The sequence below is a fragment of the Oreochromis niloticus genome, linkage group LG3 (genome assembly GCF_001858045.2).
Source record: "Oreochromis niloticus isolate F11D_XX linkage group LG3, O_niloticus_UMD_NMBU, whole genome shotgun sequence".
NCBI classification, from domain to species: Eukaryota; Metazoa; Chordata; class Actinopteri; order Cichliformes; family Cichlidae; genus Oreochromis; species Oreochromis niloticus.
Window position 1 is genome coordinate 44,083 of NC_031967.2, and position 24,474 is coordinate 68,556.

The 24,474-nt window shown below is 41.0% G+C and overlaps 2 long non-coding RNA genes across 2 annotated transcripts; one reads left to right on the plus strand and one right to left on the minus strand.

The window, feature by feature from the left end:
* Positions 1-107: 107 nt before the first annotated feature.
* Positions 108-22,995, plus strand: LOC112842747 (uncharacterized). Its single transcript, XR_003214756.1, has 3 exons — positions 108-150; positions 6,561-6,725; positions 22,979-22,995. It is a non-coding gene; the product is annotated as an uncharacterized LOC112842747 (long non-coding RNA).
* LOC109196150 (uncharacterized) lies at positions 19,147-20,064 on the minus strand. The gene is made up of 3 exons (XR_002057622.2): positions 19,954-20,064; positions 19,343-19,837; positions 19,147-19,245 (listed from the first exon to the last, which is right to left on the minus strand). It is a non-coding gene; the product is annotated as an uncharacterized LOC109196150 (long non-coding RNA).
* Positions 22,996-24,474: the final 1,479 nt, after the last annotated feature.

Consider the following 24,474-nt stretch of genomic DNA (forward strand, 5'->3'; position numbering starts at 1 on the left):
CAGCTGTGAATATCTGGCAGCAGCACTGAAGTCCAACCCCTCCCATCTGAGACAGCTGGACCTGAGCTCCAACAACAAGCTGCAGGATTCAGGAGTGAAGCATCTGTGTGGTTTCCTGGAGAGTCCAGGATGTAAACTTGAAGCTCTGAGGTCAGTCAGCATGTTTTAGTTGTGCTGAGATGAATATGATGTGAAAGTTGTGCTGACACTAAACTGCAGACATCAGGCTGATATTATACTGATCCACACTGAGGATCTTCATGGTAAAGTCTGTTTTCTTCTTCTCTGGTTTAGTCCATTGACTGCAGCAGAACAATGTTCACATTTCAAACAGTGAGACTCAACGTATGGCCCGCGGCCCACACGCGGCCTGCCCACCTTATTCAGAGAGAGGGGACCCTGATTAACTGTGTAGTGTTCTTCCTCACAGTTCTAAGTATCAGACACAACAATGAATAATCCACAGCTGACTGTCTTTAGCAGGTCAAAGGTCACGGCACACAGCAGACAGTGGGAAATATTCTAATTCTGATCATTTATCAGCACATGTTCTGCATCCCCACCATGGACTTCATTCCTTTCCAAGCCAGCCTTGAGTGTCCTTTATTCAGCTCATCCTCTGCTTTACTTTTACACCTGATTTTAGCTGCTTTATCTCTCTTTCAACAAGTTTCTGTGCCTCAGTCTTTTTCTTCTCTCCCTCATAACAAGACAGCTTCTTCTGCCTGAGAACATGTTGGAGTGATTTACAAATAGACTATGTGCACGTTAGCATATGCTACTTCCGGTGCGGAAACTCCTGTGGGGAGCTTTGTTTCCGGTGTCCTATTCGCGCCTTGTTTCCGGTCCAAAGCAAGTTAAGCAAATGAATGAGTCAAGCAGCGATTTACATTTCTATAGATGTCTTGGGCATTTACCCAATATATCTGTAAATGATGTTCATTGACTTGTCGATATTTTTCCTCCGCGCCTCAGAGCAAAAGAGAAAAGGGATTCAAATGTTACATTTCTCAGCGGTCCCTCGTTTATCGCGGGTGTTATGTTCTAAAAATAACCAGCGATAGGTGAAATCAAGTAGCCAATTTTATTTTTGACGGTGTAAAACGTTTCGTGGACATCGTGGACATCCAGTACTGCACTTCAGAGTCACACTGCTAGCATCGATGCAGCGATTCTGTACTGTACAGGAGAGACGGCACGGAGGAGATCGTCTGCAGCGATCAGGACGCAGGACACAATGTGACGTAAAAAAAGCATGCAAACTTGCACTAAAAAATCTGCCAAACAGCGAGGTGAAAGGTGAACCGCGTTATAGCGAGGGACCTCTGTAATTTTGAAGGTAAGTCACAACATACCCTTCGTAAATACTAATGTATAGAAACCCTTACCAGTGTTGCGAAATCAGTTTTACCCCGGTTCTTTTTTATTCCTCGGGCATCCAGAGACGGCACTGGACTCAGTAGTCATTTCACAAAACCTTTATTCATCTTTTTTCATCTTCATTTAAGCATGCATCTTCTAGAAGGGAAGACGTGCAAGGCCGGTGTCCCTCTGCAAAATCTTCACTCCTTTGTCTGTGAAACGCAGTTTTGTAGAAGCGACCCATCATAAAACCCCCATGGTGTGCTGCAAACTCTGTGTCTGTGTGTATGCACGAGCACGTGAGTGCCTGTGTGTGCGCATACCCGTATGTCTATGTGAGTGCACGTGAGTGAGTGTGCATGTAGGTGTGGGTGTGTCGTAACAGTCAAAGCACTGTTTGTGTGTGTCTCTGTATACGTGACTTCCTGGGGGTCATAAAAGTAATCTCTTCACCCAAGCTAAACCAAATTCCTCTACACAACATAGAAAACAGAGTTAACATATTACAAACACTGAGACCCCCACTCTGCATCCACTGGGCCATTGGCCTCTTGTTGTCTTACATTTACAGATAAGGTGGAGAGTCTCCTGCAAGCCTACTTCAAAGTTAGAACAATTATGAGTTTTTATTAAAGGTACAAGCATCAGCATCAGCAACCCCCAACTGTAGCTTCCTGTCTCCTTTCATGAGAGCAGACCCCCAGTGTCCATAAATTCCTTTCCCTCTAAACACTTACACACACTCTCAGGCCTACAGCTAAGCCAAACTAAAACACAGACCAATCCTTCCTTATTCCTGTGAGCTAAACAAATTTAACACATCCTATTATAATGATTGCTTTCTTGTACTCACACCAGCAATCGTTCATTTTTGTGTGGCTTTTTTTCACGGTTTGTTAACATGCTGTGTAGGTGTGAACTTGACTAGCTGATATCAACATAATGGGGAAACATCTGGTTTGACTATTGTTCACCTGTAGTTTGAATGCTGAACATGTGCCTGTTTAATCATAAGACCAGTCACTATACAGAGATGTGCTTCTGAATGTGGACGATGTGTCTTCTGCTGCAGTGATGCAGTTCTGCTTGTGTTGAGTGATGCAAACAACTGATCGATCTTTAAACGTCAAAATTGATCATTCGATTTTTTTATGACACAACAGTGGTGAGTGTTCCCACCTTCTGCTCTTTGTAACTTAACGCCATCTTTCCGTTTTCGAGTTTTGGACATGATTTTGGAGAATATCTTCGCAGTACCGATTGACCGCAAAGTAAAGCTACCGGAAATGTACAACCCCAAATCCGGTCGCAAACCAGGAAGTTAGCATTTTCTCGTGCACAGGGTCTATCCAGGGCTGCTTATTGGGGAAAATACTTCCTGTTTTCAAAGTAATCCCCATTTTTCCCAGAAAGAAATGTAAGTAGAAATCGATGATCTAAGTGAGAACATGAGCCTTTAAAAAGTCCCAGTGGGTGCAGTCAAAGCAGTTCCTCAGTCCCAGTATAGAGTCTTTGGTCCAGACTGGAACAACTGTGTGCCCAGTTTGAGCTCTCTTCAGTCCTGTGACCTGACAGACCCAGAGGGGCCATCACATCACATGTAGAAGCTCCCCTAATGGAGCCACAACACATGTCCAATACTTAGTCTGTCTTGTTGGACCAACTGGAAGAAATGATTCAAGGACTTAGTCACAGAACAGAGATTCAAATCTCCAAAATCCAACTGGCTGCATCAGGACATATAGTCTGAAACTCTGCACAGTTTCCTGTTTGAAGCTGCTTCCTGTTGGCTTCAGCTGTTTGGAGTTTCCATTTTCTAAACTTCTACATTCTGAACCTTCTTCAGCTCTGAACAGATGATGAAACACTGAATGATTTCAAGCTCACACTTTGTCTAATAAACTTACATCTTTCATTCTTTATACAGATTGTGGGGCTGTGGTTTGTCAGAGATCAGCTGTGATTATCTGGCAGCAGCACTGAACTCCAACCCCTCCCATCTGAGAGAGCTGGACCTGAGTAACAACAACCTGCAGGATTCAGGAGTGAACCATCTGTGTGGTTTCCTGGAGAGTCCAGGATGTGGACTTAAAACTCTGGGGTCAGTCAGCATGTTTTAGTTGTGCTGAGATGAATATGATGTGAAAGTTGTGCTGACACTAAACTGCAGACATCAGGCTGATATTATACTGATCCACACTGAGGATCTTCATGGTAAAGTCTGTTTTCTTCTTCTTTGGTTTAGTCCATTGACTGCAGCAGAACAATGTTCACATTTCAAACCTTCAAAGAAGAAGAAAAATCCTCCACTGGATGATTCACTGTGAAACTCTCCAACTCTTCATTCCACCTTAAAGTCTGTCTGACACTGAAATCCAAAGCAAAATGTGCGTTTGCTTTACAGACAGCAGTCCAACACAAACATACACACATCATCCAAAACACAGTCCAACATCCAAATCTCCTCCACTGCCAGCATGAATGATGGGAAAGAGAAGGAGGAACACTCTGACATTCAGGGTTAGAATGAGTTTCATGAAGCAGACTGTGAAGATCAAAGCTGCATTAGAAGCTTACATGAATGAATGAGTGGACAGAAGTGGACACAGATCATCTGAAGCACTTCAAAGGCTTTAAATCAGCACATTTCTCTTTATTCTTTATCAACTCTGTTAGTTTCTCTCAGTTTTCTGTGGAATGAAGCTAACAGCAGGCTAATAAGATGCTGACCAATAGGTTTCTATTAAAGGTTGTAATTTGTATCTGAAAAAGTGCTTTGGCTCAGCAGGGATCAGCTTACAGGTAGAATACAGCTGCTGGATGGGATTAGCATGTCATAGCTATCTACCAAACTGCTAACTGGGGAATTTCAGGCCATCTATGGATCATTTTTGCTAACTGTTTATTCAGCTTAGGCTCACAGGGCTGCAGCCTGTGCCCTAGCTGTCATAGGGCAAGAGGCGTGGTCCACCTGCACAGGTGAGCAGTCCATCACAGGGCCAACAGAGAGAGACAGAGAAGCACTCTCTCACATCCACACCTACAGCCAATTTAGAAGCACCAATGAACCTAAGCAGCATTTCATTGGACTGTGGGAGAACATCCAACCTCCACAGAAAGGCCAACAAGCTTCAACCTACAACCTTCTTGCTTTAAGGCACTAGTGCCAACCACTTTTCCCCATTTCAGCCCAAATCCTGCATCTTCCTGTTTCTGACTCCAGGCCAGCTCCACTAACACTTTCTCATCAGACACTGCCACCTAGTGGAGGAAGTCTTAGTTCCATTTGAAGCTTCAGATTACAGTTAGTTCCTTTACAAAGAGGTGGAGGTGGTGGGGCCACAGCACCATCATCACTGAGTGCCATAGGACACTTAACCTTTGTTTCCATATGCTGGGAACTTCCTGTTGTTCCAAGGAGGACTGGAAAATGTGTGAAAATCTCCCAGTCAGTTCCTCACAGCACACTTCAATCATTTCCCTCCCACAGCATCAGGACCAGGGCTTTTTCTCTCTTTGGTCCCACTAAGAGATTTCCACACAAACACCTCATCAGTGGGACTCTCAGAGCTACCAGCCCTTTGCTACAATCACAAAGCTCTTCATTGAAATCAATGATATCAAAGCTGGAATCCAATGAGTCCAAGTCTTCTGCTGATTCAGCATCACATTCATCTTTGCTCCTTGTTCTGCATCCCCACCATGGACTTCATTCCTTTCCAAGCCAGCCTTGAGTGTCCTTTATTCAGCTCATCCTCTGCTTTACTTTTACACCTGATTTTAGCTGCTTTATCTCTCTTTCAATAAGTTTCTGTGCCTCAATCTTTTTCTTCTCTCCCTCATAACAAGACAGCTTCTTCTGCCTGAGAACATGTTGGAGTGATTTACCAATCCAGGGCTGCTTATTGGGGAACATACTTCCTGTTTCCAAAGTAATCCCCATTTTCCCCAGAAAGAAATGTCAGTAGAAATCGATGATCTAAGTGAGAACATGAGCCTTTAAAAAGTCCCAGTGGGTGCAGTCAAAGCAGTCCCTCAGTCCCAGTATAGAGTCTTTGGTCCAGACTGGAACAACTGTGTGCCCAGTTTGAGCTCTCTTCAGTCCTGTGACCTGACAGACCCAGAGGGGCCATCACATCACATGTAGAAGCTCCCCTAATGGAGCCACAGCACATGTCCAATACTTAGTCTGTCTTGTTGGACCAACTGGAAGAAATGATTCAAGGACTTAGTCACAGAACAGAGATTCAAATCTCCAAAATCCAACTGGCTGCATCAGGACATCTTGGCCGTTTCTCAATTCTCAAGTACGCGAGTACGTGCTCGCGTTCTCGGTGAGCACGTACTCGCCGAGAACGCGAGCACGTACTCGCGATTTGTACAATTGGAACACCAGCGTACGTGATGATGTCACAGGTCCGGAGTTTTTACTGCCGTCCCCTCCTAATGTAACTGTGAGTAACATGTTATGAAGCTTAACTGTAATCACAGCCAAACCGGTTTACTCAGGAACAAATAAAACACTGAAATAAACCAAACATTAACATTTAGAAGTGATCTAAGTGACTTATATATCATTTTTAACCTCAGTAGTGAAACCTCTATTAATAAAAATAGTGTACATGTACATACGTGTACATACCTTAATAAAAACAAGCAGGTGAGATGTTAGAACGCTTTTATTTCTATTTTAGTGGACACTCAATACTATAGACAGCTGCTGGGGTTTCTTTAACCGGAGTAGTGAAAAGGGCGGGGGGGGGGTGAAAACGATGTGCCGGGAGTCCGCTGTTGAGTTTTGGACGAAATGCATTCTGGGATATTTAGCTGTACCAAGTCCACACTGATGCATGCTCGATAAAACGGGCGGAGCGAGAACACATCCGGGACTTTTTCGCGTTCTCGGCCTGATGCGTACTTCGAATTCGAACAGTACTTGGTCTCCGACTGATGACGTATCACGAGTACACGAGAACGCAAGTACGCACAAGTACGCATATTGATAAACGGCCATAGTCTGAAACTCTGCACATTTTCCTGTTTGAAGCTGCTTCCTGTTGGCTTCAGCTGTTTGGAGTTTCCATTTTCTAAACTTCTACATTCTGAACCTTCTTCAGCTCTGAACAGATGATGAAACACTGAATGATTTCAAGCTCACACTTTGTCTAATAAACTTACATCTTTCATTCTTTATACAGATTGGAGAGCTGTGGTTTGTCAGAGATCAGCTGTGATTATCTGGCAGCAGCACTGAAGTCCAACCCCTCCCATCTGAGAGAGCTGGACCTGTGGGGAAACAACCTGAAGTATCCAGATGTGAAGCAGCTGTCTGATCTTCAGCAGAGTCCAGACTACAGACTGGAGTGGCTGCTGTAAGTAGAGTGATGGAGTGAGTGGGTGGTGCTGTCAGCAGTATTGTACTAAACACAGTCAGTATGAAACAAAGATCCAGTGTTTCCTGTAAAGCTGCAGCTTCTCAGTGAAGCTGTGAGAGGAGAATGGTGACAGGCTTCAGGATTGGACACAAACACTTCCTGTTTCTCACCTTTATGGTCACCATAGTAACGGCTGACACGCTCTGATCAAACACTGTCAACAGCCAATCAGCTCTCTGAACAAAGCAGCACGCAGACCAATGACTGCATTCATTTCCAAGTTTAAAGCAGTGAAGAACACAGTCTGTAGGTGAGGAAGACTTTAGTGAGAGCAGATGTTTGGATGGAATTCCTCCAGTTAACAGCTGGAACCGTCCATCTGGATTGTTGGGCTTGTTGTTGGGGTTCCTACAGAGCTCAGAGTGGACACACCAAGGTTCTTCTAATGAATGAAAGTCCAAACTCAAACTAGGAGGGAAAAACATTTTCAGCAACTTCAATAAAAATCCAAAGATTAGAAAAAGTGAAGCAACAATGAGTCCTAGTACAGTCCCAGCACTGAAGTCCCTGCTGCTCTTTATACTGGATGTGCTGCATCACTGACTGACAGCTGATGAAGAGTCTCTGGAAACACTCGTTTATCTCCTCTGCTCTTCCTTCTTCTCTCTGCAGGTGGAGCTGATGATGGTAAACAGGACGGTGTGTGTGCTGAGAGAGGAGCAGCTGTGTCCTGATGATCCAGAGAGGTTGAAGCAGCAGCAGCTTGTGTGTAGAGACGCTCTGACTGGGCCATGTTACTGGGAGGTGGAGAGGAGAGCTTCATCCAGCAGTGACTGACAGAGGAATGAAGTGCAGATGACTGTCAGTGCTGCAGAGTGAACTGCTCTGAGAACAGCTCCACTGTCAGACACAATGTAGAGTCCAGCATCATCCCTGTGTGTCCCTCTGGATCTGACAGAGGATCATCAGTGTATCTGGACTGCTCTGCTGCTGCTCTGTCCTTCTACAGTCTCTGCACAGTCTCTGTCTGACTCTGGCTTCAGACCCTCCTGGATCAAACTCACCTGGAAAGACTTTCAAACATCACTCAATAGATTTGAATACAGAATAGATTTGATATATACTGTAGATGTACTGTAGAGTTGCAGTTTGTCACTTGTAAATACAGTCTGTGAGCAGCTATGAGCTGAAAGATCTTTCTAGAAACACCAAATGTTTTCACTCTTCTGTTGCTTTTTCATATATTTCCACAACATTAATATTGATCCCACCTGTCTCACCTGTTTCATGCTTTTATACATAATAACAGGACACGTGTGATCTGAGCGCTGCTGTGGTTGCTGTGCTGCACGTCTTCATTTAGATAACAGAGACATCTAGTGGTTCAGAGGGAGAACTGCAGGAGGTGGAGCTGTGTTTTAGTATGGAAAACTTTTTATCTTTTAGGCGCAGATACAAATATGACAAGTATCAGTGTGAGATACAAAAGGTCACATCAGTCAGCAGAGGGAACAGTGATCACACAGCAATGTAAGAATAGAAACATAACAGTGAATCTGGACATGTGTACAGATGGAAGCAAACAAACAGGATGTAACACTACATTAAAGCCACAAATGGGAAGAAAACAAAGCCAAAGGAAAATATATTTGATCTCAGGAATCCAAATCAGATGCTTTAGAGCAGGGGTCGGCAACCCTGGGCACGCGTGTCACAGCTGGCACGTGAAGGGTTAACTGACGGCACGACCATAGCTGGACTGGCCATCGGGCATACTGATGGTGATTTTTAGTTTTTATAGGCTGATGATGTTTTTTTGTAACGGTATAAACGATGGAAGGTGGTGGATTGGCCGGATGCTGGTTGATGTGTAAACATAAGTCAGGTGTTTGGTGGTGGCTATGGCGGAGCTTCCACAGAGGCAGCAGGTGGATGAGGGAAAGGGGAGGCAGGAGGACCTGAGACCCGAGGCGGCTGCTGGTCCGAGTGTCAGGTGAACTGAACTTCAGGTAAGAAGTTATGACCTGCAGTCTATCCGGGTCAGATATAAACCAAGTTTAGGTGGAGTTTATTTTCCTTGTGCTGACTTTTTACAGTCAGTTACAATAACTCGTACTGCGTACTAGCTAGCATGACGGAGTTTCTATACAGCTGGGTGGGTGCTATGATGTTACTGATAGTGAACTTTACAGTGGCTGCAAACGTATTCGGCCCCCTTGAACTTTCCCACATTTTGTCACATTACAGCCACAAACATGAATCAGTTTTATTGGAATTCCAGGTGAAAGACCAACACAAAGTGGTGAACACGTGAGAAGTGGAACCAAAATCATACATGATTCCAAACAATTTTTACACATAAATAACTGCAAAGTGGGGTGTGCGTAATTATTCTGTCATGGAAAAACACACTGCCATCAACTTCTGTTTTGTTTTTGTCAAAATCACTGTAATATAATCTCTGTACCTTTATATACATGTGACTTATATTAATGCTGCTGCCCTCTTGTGGCTAAAGTGTAATTATGTTATTGTTATTAGGGAAAACATTTGAGAGTAACATGCCAAATGAGTCAGCACTTTGGCTTTAGCTTAAGAAATCCTCATTTTTATGTCATCAGTTATAGTTGCATGTATTCATTATCATAATTTAACCTTTAATATTGATGTCTTAAATTTATTTTGAATAAATTAGCTATTTTATGGTATTTTATGGTTGTATTAAATAAATACATCACTAATGAATTAATTATTTCAGTAATTAATTTAAAAATGTTCATAATCAATTAAAGAAATATATTAATAATGAATTATCCATTAATTTCATTAAATGTTTCATTATTTGTTTATATACAATTCAAATTAGTTAATTACATATTTAATCAATTATTGGTTTGTTTTCTATTTTAATTATTTTACTGACACATTTAATGAATTATTTAATGATGTATTTATTTAATTCACGTTGCTACTCCTGGCCCTGCATCGCTGTTCATAAATACATTTTATTTGTCAGCTTCACACATCAGAGTCAGGGGGCGGGGTTAATGCTGATCAAGTCAAAACCATTGCTTTGGTCTGGTGGGCGTTCTTTTAGTGGGCTTTTCTGTCACGGTCTGCGTGGCAGACTATGATGAGGGGAAGGAGGACCCAAATGCTGGACTCTTTGATGAGCTCAGTGCATTTATTTACAGTGATGCAAAATAATCCAAACAACAATAAATCCCCAGTGCGTTCCCGACTCTGACATGTCCTCTTGCCAGTGTTAGTGTTCTTTGTCTCCTCAGTGTCTGAGCACCCCGTGCTCGCTGCCCTCTCGTCTCTACACTCCTCCTGGGGAATAACAAAGAGGCAGCCGTCAGCAACACCACAATGCGGCAGACTAACCTTAACTAACTCGCCAAGAGACTAACGTGAAGTTACGCAATGATCCAGCATCGGAGAGAGCTCCACCACACTCCTAAGTAGCTCCTCCGATGAGGCTTGATCAGCTGCAGGTGTGAGTAATTCTCCTCCGCAGGTGTGGCCAGGCTCCTGACTGACACACACACACACACACCTAGATATACAAACATGGAAACAGGAGACAGCAGCACCAAAAACACACATGTCCATAACTTCTTACAGGCCCTGGGTCACCCAGACCCCGGTCCCATGACAATTTCTCAATACTGATAAAATGTTACTGATAAAAAGTCCAATAGAAGCAAAGTCTAAAATTTGAAAACAAAAAACAAAAACCTGTCTGATTAAGATCTTATCTTTGGGGGGGGGGTTTCAATAAGCAGTGTGACCCGTGTATATGCATCAGGGGTGGGTTTTGATTATCAATTTATCGATTAAAATCGATTCTCGCTTGGATAACGTGATATCGATTCATTAAAATCCTGAATCGATTTTTTTTATATAAATTTATTTTGGCCAAAACGCCAGAATCTCAGGTTAAACCTCCCAAAGTTTCAACAACCACCAAACAGCTAAAACAGTAAATGAGAGCAGGAACACGGATTCTGCACAAAGATGTAAACATAAAGCGCGGAGCCGCCGACGCATCAGAATCACTGAGATGTGACTTTCTCACCCGACGGCGCGGACACGAGCTGAAAGCCGACAGCTCGCAGCAGAGTGAAGCTGACCACTGTTAAATTCTCCCAATTCTTTTAATCTTTGGGCTGAAGGAAGGACAATACTCGGTGTATAAATGCTCAATCAACAATTATTTATTCCATACAATTCAACACTTTATGAGCACAAACCATCCAGATGGGGAGACCTGCATGAAAAGGGTCACAGCAAATCTCCAACTGGTGGAGGGTTACTCAAGCTCTTATAGCCTCTAGTGGCCCCCACCTAGTCGTAAAAGCCTAAACATTCACATTCTTCCTCTCACACGGCGCCTAAGTTATGACCTCGGCTCCTTGTTTTTCTGCTATCAGAACAGAAAGGCCCTGACTCTCTGCACACAGTATTTCTTATAACTCAGCAGTATAATACATCATAAGACAATATCATTCATTCACAATAAATCAGCAGTCTAATGTAATACAAATCAATTTAACAAATGTAATAGTTATCACCTTCTTCTAATTCAGGAGAATAATGCAAACTAAAACTACATAATAATTTCACAATCTTTAATTAGGGGTATAACATGGCATAAGATAATATAATAATCTCACACCACCCACCCACTTGAAACGTAAAGACAAACAGGCGGAGCGGTTGGTGCTACGTTTGTGCAGATTTGTGCAGATAAAAGTAGCGTTTGTGCTGCTATGATATGAGATATTCTGTTATGGTGTTACTGCTGAAAAATGTCTTTTTCAAATGACCTTTCGCTTTGTGTGTTCACTTGTTCAATAAAGTTTTGTTAAAAAAAACTCTTATTGTATTTAATCAGCTAAATTTGTAATGAGTGTAGTTTTTTTTTAACTTCAATTTCTTTACTTCAATCACTTTTCGTTGATAAAACTACGATGCAAATTCTTGAGTATTTATTTTTTTAGAGTGGATTAAAAAAACTTTATTGAAACCTACATTTGAACATTTTACACTCCCATGAACACTTTTGAGAAACCAACAAGCTAGCAGTCTTTTGCATCAAATACACATTTTCTGGCAGAAAAAAGTATTATTTGTCATAAAGTGTCTGAAGGATTCTTAGAACAGCTGTTACATCTGGTTTCTGAACAAGGTCAGCTTACATTTAAAATACTGAGCTTTTAGTTACTGAGTTAATACATGCTACAGCGAACTGTCTGGATCAAAGGGATTTTTTTTTCAATGTTAAACATTTTCAAAAATACAGCAATTGCAAATTTGCAAATCCAAGACACAAGTTTCTAAAGCACTTTAAAACATTTAGTACACTGGACTAAAGTGCTGTACAGTACATGTTAGTGGGTTAAACACTCAGACTCAATTTAATAAACTCACAAATTCAATAGCTCCATCTTAAAAACAATAATTCCACAAAATATGAAAGTGTAGATTGGTGGAGAACTTGGGGGAGGGGTTGCTCCTGGCTGAATATATAGGGCAGAAATCATGTTTTGCTCCATTATAATCATAGTGTGTGTTTTTTATTTAGATGCCTCGAAAGCCATCTGTAGACAAGGTTTCCATTTTTGCAATTCAAAAGAGGCCATAGTCCAAAATGGCAAAATAGCCCCTCCAGCTGCACCAGTTTGGAAGGAGCTGAGTCAGCAGCTAGAAGACATGATGTCAGCAAAGGCCCTGTACACCTTTGTGAAGCTAAATAGACACAACATCTGGTCAGCTTTGGAAATCAGTGATCAGGAAAGTAATAGTGAAGGAGAGTTAGAGGCAGGTTGCATTTCTCCTGGACAAGAAAACCTTTGAGGACTGGGTTAAATTTATTCCTGAAAAGGTTGAATACAATGACAAGTTTTCTCCTTCTTAAAAAAGGGAATACACAATTTTGAAGCCTGGCACTTGGACTCATATCATCAACAATCTTATCTGGAAGAAGATCAAAAATACATGTACACTTGTGTTCTGAAGAGCAAAGGTCCATCCAACTGTCACCAATAATTATCTGGACATCAGAGCCAGCAATCAATAGTCCAATGGCGCTCCAGTGTTTCATGAGAAATACAGATCTCTCCCTGCACACTGGCCACTCCAAGCGGTTCATGTCTGGAAACCTGCGTGAACAGATGGCTAAAGAGCTGTGTGAGGGCAGAATGGAACCGGCTGTATGGAGGTCAGCGAAGGCAGCAGATCTGATGGATGTTGGAGATCCTGAGCCAAGCCATCTTCCAAATTTGGCCACTCTGCGAAAAGCCAAACAAGAGAGAAAAGACTTGGAATTAGGAGATAAGGACCCCATTGCATCCCTGCAATTGTTAAAATATAGTGTTCCTCACAGTGGTAGCATCGAGATATTGGCCTGGACAGGTTTTTCTGTCACTGCTGGAGTCAAACTCAGATGCATGTTTACAAGACGTCAAAAAAATCTCCCCCAACTGTGTGTTTTGATGCAACCGGTTCAGTTGGGAAAAAACTGCTGAGTCCAAATCTGGCAAATCTGGTCATATCTTCCTTTATCAAGGTACTCTGACAGAAAACAATTGGCCCAGTGTCCCAGTGGTGCAAATGCTGTCAGAGAAACATGATTGTTTCTGTTTGTTTGACATGATTGTTTGATGCATTAAAATATGCCACAGCTTTTCCCCAGAACATAAGAATATAATGTTTAGATCCCCTGAGTATTCATTTGCACCACCAGCAGTTTAAAGCTTTTATGAAGCATCAACTGAAAGGTTTGCCACTGAAACTGGCATTTCATTTGACATTCTACTTCAATGAAATGTATAACAAAGCAGCGTGGTCACCAGTGAAATATCTTAGCATCTTTCAATGTGTTTTGTGAGGTTAGAAGATGGACATAATGTCCTGAAAATGTCATTTCCAATGGCCTTCAGAGGATGAATCCTCTGGATGGAAAAACTAAATCTGGTTGTTTGGAAATCTCTGGGAAAACAGTCCTCTGCTTCCTTGATTTGTGACTTTGGTAAACACTTTTCTGATGAGGTTATTGGCTTCAATCACCAGTTTCAAGTGCTCATTTTGCAAATTATGGTCTCCACTGGAGTCAAAAACGGAGCAGTGTACGCTTTAGAATTCAGAATGCAGAGTCCCTCAGTTTCTCAGTCACATAGATGCCTCGCTTATGATAGCTGGGCTCAAAAAACAGTGATGCCGACTACAATAATGCTCAATCTGAGGCTTCGTACTGGGACTTTACAAACCATTGTGTGACGTCCAGGTTGCTATTTTCATCTTTTATATACTCCTATGATTTTCAAACATGCATCGTCATGATCAACACACTGCATCAAACTGATATGCCAGTGGGACTAATATTCACTTTCTCCCTGAGATTATTCCTCATATAATAAGACTCACAAGTTACTTGCCTCTCTGGACAGGAATAATGGTCCCTCTCTTCCAAAGCACCAGCATCACAGCAAGTTCAGCCACTGTTGAAGCTGAGTTCAAAAACATAAAACACGGCCTTTTCAAACATGAAAACTTGCCTGTTCGAGTCGATCGCTTCATTGCTCGTCATCTTTCCTTCATCGAGGGAAATATGCGGATTTGTTCTGCAAAAGAAAAGGTCAAGGATGAGGCAACAGTGGGATCACTGAAAGTCACAGATGCCAATTCTGGATCCATGACGACTCACAGTGCAGAAGACAAAATAAAAATGGATGCTCACCCGTTTGTGGGATCTGATGCTGCCACAAAAATTCCTCTGGCTGATGAAGATGCAGTTGAGAACTGGAGGGGCCTGGCTGTTCCACCCAAAAAAAGGAAGAGGACTTCCTACCTCTCTCCATGTACCGAATGGCTCCATTCGGTACATGGATTCGGATGAATCTTTTGGGGCCAAAAGAGTGAAGGTGGGATTATTAAAAAATGGAAACCTCCATCAGCCTGTTAGATTAGGGGAATCAACAATCTGTGCTCAATACCTGTGCATTTGATGCATTTTTTCAGTGCTTATGTTGTGCCTTCTGTGACAGCGTTTCCACCCAAACGACATGTCAAAGATCCATATTTAGAATAGATGAACCTGAATAACCCAGACACACTAATACAGCAACCTGAGGGTGACCTTTTTTCAAAACAATGCATGTTTAACATTTTGAGTCTGTCAGTGTGCATGTGTGTATCTGCTGGATTATAACATATACAGTAATTAAACTTGTGTATGTGTAAGTGCTGGCTAATGTTTTTGATACAACACAGTATGAATCAGGGGCGATTTTAGCCCAAAATGAATCAAAGCACCCCCAAAGATTTCTTACTTTATTTGACAATATTTGCTGTTTGTGGGACACACTACTAAAAATATAAAAAGCATACAGTACGTAATTGAGACGGAACATTTTAACAACAAAAGTATAGATAACCCCTCCCCCCTCCCAAAATGGTTTGTTCCAGCTCGCCTCTCTCTCAGGTGCCCTTTGTGCCAGAGCAATGTTTTTTTTTATTAGTAAAATTAACATACAACCAAAATGCACCATATATTACACATTCAGAGAATAAACATTCCTTACATATTAGCAACTTTCATACATAGGAAAAAGAAAATATAAAGGCAGGGTTACATAATTTAATAGATTATTAACTCACTAAATCAAACTCTTCCACAAAGGAAACAACAAAAGCAGCCTTTTTCTTTTTAACTAAAGTCAAAGATTTAACCAACAGGTTTAATTCGTTTTTCCAGTAAGCTAGTGTTGGTTTGGTCTTAAAAAAACGACATTTATGTATAAATTGCTTGCACAAGATTAGCCAGAGCGATGGTGTCTGAGACGCAGCGGAGCGGAGGTGGAAGCGCCTGCCTTAAAACAGGACATATTAGCTGCATTTAACCTTCAGTCTTTATATAGTTAGGTAGGAGTCATGTTTCCTTTTAGCTGAAAAACATTACACCAGGTAACCTGCTGGGTTGAAAATGTGTTTCCCGACGATGTTTGCTACCCTACCTACAATCCGTCCTGCTCTGTAGTAAAATCAGCGACATTTGACCGTCCTGTTGCTCCCATTGAAATGTATACAGACTATTTAAAATCTAAAACTTAAAATTGTCCGTAGCTACTGTTGTTACCACTGTCCTGTTTGAAATGTAATGAGAGAAACTGGTTATTTTGCCATATGTGCCGATATTAAACCCAAAGTACTAACTAGCTAACTGACTGGATGGCCATTAACCTTATAACTCCTGTTGTGTGTGTGTGTGTGTGTGTGCAGAGAGACAACCAGGTTCATATAAGATCAGATCAAATGATCCATCAATAAAGGATAATGTTGGATCAGTGTTTCAGTATTTATATCCTTTATTAGATGTACATGTGGTTTGGTTATTTGCCTTTTGGTTGAAAGTACACTGAGAGAGGACTTTTTTTTTATTAGTGATCTTAATAGTATTTTTTTAATCTAATTGAATAAAATCTATTTGTGTATGATTGTCAGTCCAAAGAGGGAGAGAGGAAAGAGGGGAAAGTACAAGGTCAGGAAGAACCAGGTAAGAAAACAGGCAGGAAATACTAACAGGCACAACACAAACTGTTAAACTGGCAAAGAAAAAAAAACAACTAATTTTACTCGTACAATCTGGAAGTTGTGTTCTCCCTATATTAAAGCTGCTGTACAGAATCTGCAAAACAAACTGGGTTGTCAGCCCTGGCACTGCATTACCATACTGAGCTTCAGTCAGAGGAAGTCACAGTTGCCAAAAACCTTTTGACCATGGGTCAAAGCAGACTCCAGCACCTGGCTGTGATGTCAGCTGAGAAAGAGATGCTTGAGAGACTTAGGTTAGGACATCTTTTTTTTATTCCTTTTTTAAATTCCTTTCTTTAAAATTCCTTTTTTTTAAAAAAATTCCAATCCATTCTTCTTTGGCAGTAGTAGTCTTTTGCAGCATTTAAATAACCTTTATCAGATTTGATGGAAAGCAAAGCACTTTTCAAAAATCCCCACAAATGTGGGATTAAATTGAGTTAAAATGTTTTGTGACGAGGACCCAGGCACAGAGAGACTTGATGAATTTAAGAATCTTATGATTTAATAAAGAAATTTGCAGACTTGCACAGAGATGATAAAATTATGATGACTGATAATGGAGATGAAGACAACAGATGATGAGGACAGGGAGGAACAGGGGGAACTCGGGACAACTGGAGACATTTAAGGATGCAGGGACTGACAGAGACGGGGAAGAAGTCTCATCGTGACGAGTAAAGTTTACCTTGCCTGGATGGGCAGCTCTCTGGGTGCTCAGCACCCCCAAAGCTCTGATCCTAGAATCGCCCCTGGTATGAATGTTTGATCATTTTTTACATGGAGGAAAGTAAATGTGCTTTATGTGTATGAAATATGAATCTCCCAAAGAACCAATAAACTGTTTTCTGCAGCACAGGGCTCGTGCATTAACTGGTTATGAGCAGAATAGAAACATTGAATTTATTACAATGATATAGAAGAAATGCACATAAAACCAAAGACTTGTCTTCGGTTAAAAATAAAGACATTTATTGTTAGCTGAAGGTGAAAATGATTTTGTTATTCAGGTACATTTGTGCCATTATAAAGCATAAAAACTTAAGAAAACTTGATGGTGGAGAGAAAAGGAAGCCAATTTTTTCCTGCTCTTCCATCATCTGTTGAACCAGAAAGCCAACCGTACAAGCAGCATGCAGATACAGATTATGAAGTAAATATCATGTTGCTGTGCGTCAGACTGGCAGCCCGTCCTGGATGTACCCCGCCTCTCACACGATGACAGCTGGGATAGGCTCCAGCCTCCCGGCGACCCTGAATTGAATAAGCAGAAGAAAATGGATGGATATAATATTGGAGATTATACAATGAACTTGGAACAGAGCGCTCTGGCTCTTGCTGCAGTGCAATTCTGGGATATGACTATCAGATAATCAGCGAAAAGTAAACACAAAGCATTTTCCTCAACCTCATCTCCAGCTAGAGGAGTTTTCAGCCTCTGACAAGGACTTTTATTTTTGGTCACTGGAAATGACAACTAAAAACAACAACTGCCAATAAAAGTAAATGATGAAAGTCTGGAGATGCCAAATTACACAAGAACAGAATGTCAAACAAGGGAAAATGCAACTTATGTGGAGTAATGAATCCAACTGTGAAATTTGGGGTGTAAATAATCATCAATATGCGTCATCCAACAGTATTTCCATCTCTTTTTGCACATTGCGTAGGGGCGTGGTCTGCAGTGCCGCTGCAGGGGAGGCGGACGCACCTGCAGCGGCATGCGCAATTACGCCTCGCCGGTGGGCTTAAGGTCTGTGGTGGGTTCTGCTGTAGTTATTGTTGTTGGTGTGTGTGTGTGTGGGGGGGGGGGTGTTGCAAAGCTGCAGCCAGTGTGTGAAAACAGCAACCGTAATAATAAAGAATGCTGGAAAGCATGAATGTGTGGATGTGTCCTGTCGTGGGTCTGTTACACGCATTTCAGTAAATCACTGCACCCATAGGAAACTCTAAATTGGCTGTCTCAAGCGCCTTAGTCTAATGTTGGTGTTTAAAGACTTCTGGGAGGAAACAGGTGGTGTTGTCTGAATTTGCCGCCAAAAGTCTGAGAGCAAAATAAAAGCGCAGCTTCACGGAGATGTCCCGACACCTGCTGGTGACACTGCACATTTATTATTACCAACACTTTTATATTCAAAACGATGAGCATTAACTGTGATGCTAAATGTGAACAAGAGCATATCAGATGGGCCCAGTTTCCAAAGCAACAACACAGATATACTGCGCAGTAAAGGTCAAATGTAGCCTTGTAATTCTAATGCATGAGTACATTTATGTTAGGAGACATAACAACATGCACACAAAGGCAACAATAAATGATTCCCTGAAGCAACATTGACAGAGCTGACATGTTTATTGGGGCTGATGTAGCTGCGCAGCTGGAAAAGCAGAGCCTGAGGTCTTCTTCTCCCTTCACGTTATATTCAGTCTGTGAAACAAGCTTCACAGTAATGCTGATGTTCTCTTTTAGCATGTATAGCATGCATGTGTGTTGCAGAAATGACACATATTAAAATTCAATATGGCAATATCAATATCTTTTTAACCAGAAATGACCCAAATGCACAACTTATTTTATTTAACTTATTTTATTGTTTTTTAATAGTTTTCATTGCTGGTTACAGCGGGTGTTTCAAAATGCTGTTTATCTTACATAAAAACATACATTACATTTCATGTTTCCATGCACTATATCCTCCATAAGTGGCCAAAGTTTAAGATTTCTTTAGCCTGAAAACATTTCATCCTGTCTTAAAACAACAGATAGATGTAATATCTCCTCATCCTGATCTGAAGTCCTACCTTAATGAATGCTTTCATGTCCTTGTTGGAACCCAGTCTGCCAAACTCCCCCCGTTTTACCAGGGTTGATGTTGCGCACTGCATCAAGCTGATATGCCAGTGGGACTGCCTGAAGAAGGAAACACACCGTGTTAAAGATTTCTTTGTCAGGTCATTAGCAAAACTTCTTCAGTCACAATGCTTGGACCATGCAAAACAGCTCCTACGTGCTATCACTGTTGTGGCCCTCAGTGAGGCAGAGGCTGATGACAGTTCTGGAGCCCCCCTTCCTTCAGAAAGGTGCAAGAAATACCTGAAAGGCCAAATTGCTCAAGACTCCATCATCATTCCAGATGAACAGACGGAGGAAAGTGAGAGAGTGGATTCAGTGGATGAGATCCAGACTGACCTACGACACTGGGTAACAGAAATATGTGAGGAGAGCAGGTCACCTGCTGCAGCAAACGGGGACAGAGATAATATTCACTTTCTCCCTGAGATTATTCCTCATATAATAAGACTCACAAGTTACTTGCCTCTCTGGACAGGAATAATGGTCCCTCTCTTCCAAAGCACCAGCATCACAGCAAGTTCAGCCACTGTTGAAGCTGAGTTCAAAAACATAAAACACGGCCTTTTCAAACATGAAAACTTGCCTGTTCGAGTCGATCGCTTCATTGCTCGTCATCTTTCCTTCATCGAGGGAAATATGCGGATTTGTTCTGCAAAAGAAAAGATCACAGATGAGGCAACAGTGGGATCACTGAAAGTCACAGATGCCAATTCTGGATCCATGACGACTCACAGTGCAGAAGACAAAATAAAAATGGATGCTCACCCGTTTGTGGGATCTGATGCTGCCACAAAAATTCCTCCGGCTGATGAAGATGCAGTTGAGAACTGGAGGGGCCTGGCTGTTCCACCCAAAAAAAGGAAGAGGACTTCCTCCCTCTCTCATTTGTCCTCACATTTCCCCTGAAATGAAGGGATTGTGTTAAACATGCTTTAGTTCCTCCCATTTTTCTGCAATCTCTTTGTTCAACCCCCTGAATTAAAGCTGAAAGTCTGCACTTCAAACACATCTGAGTTGTTTCATTTAAAATTGATTTTAGTGTCTGTACAGAACCAAAATTAGAAATTAAGTTCTCTCTGTCCAGATATTTATGGACCTAACTGTATAATCTATACAGCAGGTAAAAATGCTATAAATAAAGAAGTCTGTGAAAATGTGGCGCTTCCAGGTCAATTTAAACTGAAGTGATATAATCTTCTACTGTCATGAAACGCTGTGTGGCAGGCAGAAGTTGGACCCAAGATGTAGGCACTCAGACTCGAGGGATGAACTCAAAAAACTCAGCTTTATTTGCTGACAGGGGAAAAGCATACAAAACTAAACTACACAGGGAGAATATAACCTTACGCTTTGCAGAGAGCCACACGAGGAAACACACAGCTTGAGGGACGACGCGACACTGACACAGACACACTGGGCTTAAATACACTGAGGCAGTAATCAAGGGATGAGAGACAGGAGGGAGACACAGCTGGGAGAAATTAGGCTAACGAGACAGGGGAGAGGTGAAACTGAACACACTGACATGAGACAAAGACTTTCACAATAAAACAGGAAACATGAATTACCAAACAAGCACGCAGACTTGACACTGAGAGACAGAAAATAACACATGGAACTCAAACAATACATGAAACCATAAATCCTTAAGCACGGATAAACAGAAACAAGAAACTAATAATAATCATCATCACTACGAGAATAAGAAAACAATCCATGAAGCAGAATTAAACCAAAATATAATAAACTCAAAATACTGGGTCCAACGGACCCAGAACCGTGACATCTCCCCACAGTTTGAGTTTGTATTGTCTCAGCTGCAGACAGACTCTGATATAAATTTGGAGGTGCCAACCACTATTAATATTATTAGTTATAAGGACACCTTCCTGCCTTTAGTCTTATTCATGATGATTATTAGTTGTCTTCTAATGTCCAGAAGTCTGTATGATGTGTTTCATAGTTTCTAACAAGCGTTTTAAACTTAAGTTACTGCATTGCTGAAACACCAACATCTGCTTATTGAACAAAAACAACCAAAAGACCACACATCTGATTTTATTTTAATTTTAATAGACTTCCAAAAATTATACCAGATAACTGGCCTCAGAATATAATTGAATAAACATGTTTAAAAACGATAACCTAATCCTGTCTTGACAGGCTGAGCTCTTCAGTATCCACCAACAGCATCGTCATGCTGAGTCAGACGTTTCTGCTCCTGGTGGAAATACTCTTCCTCTTTCCACATTGTACCAAATGTTTTTAAATGTTAGTTTCAATTTAAAATGAAAGATTAAAAAAGTGTAACACATGTAAACATCAGATAATTAAGACAAGCGAATGGTTCAGTTGCACATGTGCTCCGCTGAGACATTAAACTTCAGTAAAATTATGCAGTTATGAAACAACTTTAATCTAAAACAAACTGATTTGCTCAGGAGCAAAAACAGTGAAGTAAGTGAGTGTAAGTGAGTGAGCTGTGCTGGTGACTGGATATCAGATTTCCAGTCATTAGAGCAGATAAGTGGCAGAACTATATTACTGAGGTACACGTTTACTTATTTAATTGATGTCTGTCAATAAATCTATTTAATTTAAATGCAAATAGCCCAAATCCTTATTAAAGCATCAGGTTCACTTATAAAGTATTCTGTAGTTATCTTAGTGTCCATTGCCCTTCCCAACATGGGAATAAAGCAGCTGTGAGAGAATTAAACATTAATGAATCAAAGGTACGGAAGTGGAGGAAGCAAGAAGAATGAGCTGAGTAAAGTTTGACGTATGCAACATTTTTGTTTCGCTTAATGCGCCTTATAATCCAGTGAGCCTTATGGTCTGTAAAATATGGTACATTTGCAAATTGTGTGCACAATATTGGAACTAAATTATTTTATATTGACAAACATTAAACTGTGACTGTCACCAGGTAATGTGGGCGTGTTTCCTGAATAAGCAGCAGGTGTTAAACAGCTGACAGGTGAACAGGATGCATGCAGGTAAACTCGAGGGCCCTTCGAGCTGATCGGTGGTGTCGTGAGGAAAGTTTCAGCTCATTATTCATGTTACAGAAACACAGAGGTACGAGACCAGGCAGAAGACTTTCTGATTATTTGTTTTTAGTTAAAATAATTCCATTGTTGTCTAGTGATGGTGTGGTAAAGCTCTGTGAATGTCTCCAATTTTTCTGATCACACAAAGCCTCGTTTAACTGCTTATTATGAAGAACTGACATCTGCTGGTCATTTAATGTTCAGCAGCACTGCTGTGAGAATACCTGCAGGATACATACCAGTGGATATGTAAGCACATGCACAGCTGCAGGGCTAGAAGGGCCCAAATGAATTAAATAAATAGATTCTTAAATAATTAATTAAATGTGTCAATAAGTGATTAATTAAATATATTTAAAAATCAATAAATTTGAAATTAATTTGTTGGAAATTACATGGCATTAAATCAATGATGTATGTATTTAATTTATTAAGTATTTTGAACTTAATTCATTAATGACATTTAATTAATTATTTAATGATGACTAATTGATCAATTATTGATGATTAATTGACCCTCCACATGATTTAACCTCTATAGAGATGATATTTTATCTTGATCATGTATTTTTCAAAGGTTCAGACCAGAAAGTTTAACATTATTATTTTTCGCATTATTGTCTCTCAGATTGAGTGTCTGTAATCTCTCAGAGAGAAGCTGTGAAACTCTGTCTTCACTACTCAGCTCCCAGCCCTCTAGTTTGAGACAGCTTGACCTGAGTAACAATGACCTGAAGGACTCTGGAGTGGAAGTTTCGTCTTCTGGATTGAAAAGCCCATATTGTGAACTGGAAACACTCAGGTCAGCGTTCTTGAAATGTTCAGTAGATGAGGTTTAGAGGTTTACAATCTAAGGTTTAGATTGACTAATGGCTATTTTTAACTCCTGTTTCACTTGTGTCATTTTTAATGATTTTTGGCTGCAATTTCCTGTTAGCATTTAGCTATTTTGCTATTCTCTAAGAGTATTTGTCATGTCTGCAGGCTGTCAGGCTGCCTGGTCACAGAGGAAGGTTGCAAGTCTCTGGTCTCAGCTTTTAGCTCCAGTTCTTCCCATCTGAAAGAGCTGGACCTGAGCTACAATAACCCAGGAGAGGCAGGAGTGAAGATGCTTGAGCAGCTAAGACTGGACACTCTGAGGTATGTAGATGGCCGTTACAGCCACAAACAGTGTCTGATAGATGAGGAAACTGGCTCTGTCTGATGACTTAATGCTGGAAACCAGTGTTATTTGAACAATCACACATATAGGAACATTTTTCCCGTTCTGGTCTAACTTAAACAGTAGATGTCTGTATGTGGTCTCACAGGACAAAATCTCTGTCAGCAACAACGGTGCAGCCTGTTTAACTGATCTCTGGAAAGGAACTGACATTTTCACTCTTTATTTATTTTAAGTTTTATCTGTGTGCAGAGACCATGTCCAGGACATGTTTAGCCTGGCCCAGCATGAACTAGACTTCTGGACTTTGTGATAATAGTTAGTAGAAAACAACAGAAAAATAGAATGCAGTCAAAGTGAATTAACTTTGGTCGATCAACCTTGAAATTCAAATTATAATAAGAAATAATAATTCCAACAGAAAGCAGAGATTAAGAAACAAAGGGATGGAGCTGGTGGAGGAAACCGGGTCACTGGTTGGGTGTTAGGCCCAGACTAGTGGGTGTTTTTGACTGTAAAGTGGATGTAGCATTAACAACCACTGGTCCTGTTACCCTGCAGCCTGCACTGCAGGATATGTGTTGCAGCACTGAGAGCTCCAGAAAGAGCCTTCATGGTGGCCCTGCAGCAACCAGCACTTCAGTCAAATGCTGTCAAAAGTGGTCCCAGAGACACTGTTAGCTGTAACCATCAATGACCAAGAATTGTGTCATTTAATTCAGGGTTTCCCTGTATTATTGTTTGATATCATTTCTGAATAAATAAATCAAGATGACGAGCCTTTAAATGCACTTATGTTAGTATAAATATACAAAACTAAAAGATAATTTTCCTGTTAGGAGAATAAGAAATAAATATATTCATCACATGCATCAAATCACAACCTCCTCCTGCAAGAGTGCAGCATTGTGATTGGTTGATGCTGTTTCCATCATTTATGTTTGTTTACCTTCAACACATTTGCTCTACAGAGCATTTAATAATAAGAAGGATTATTAATAAACATCTTTCTCTCCTGCTTTTGGTGGAGTGAAACAATAACTCCTATCTCCAGAGGTCCACAGGTCCACT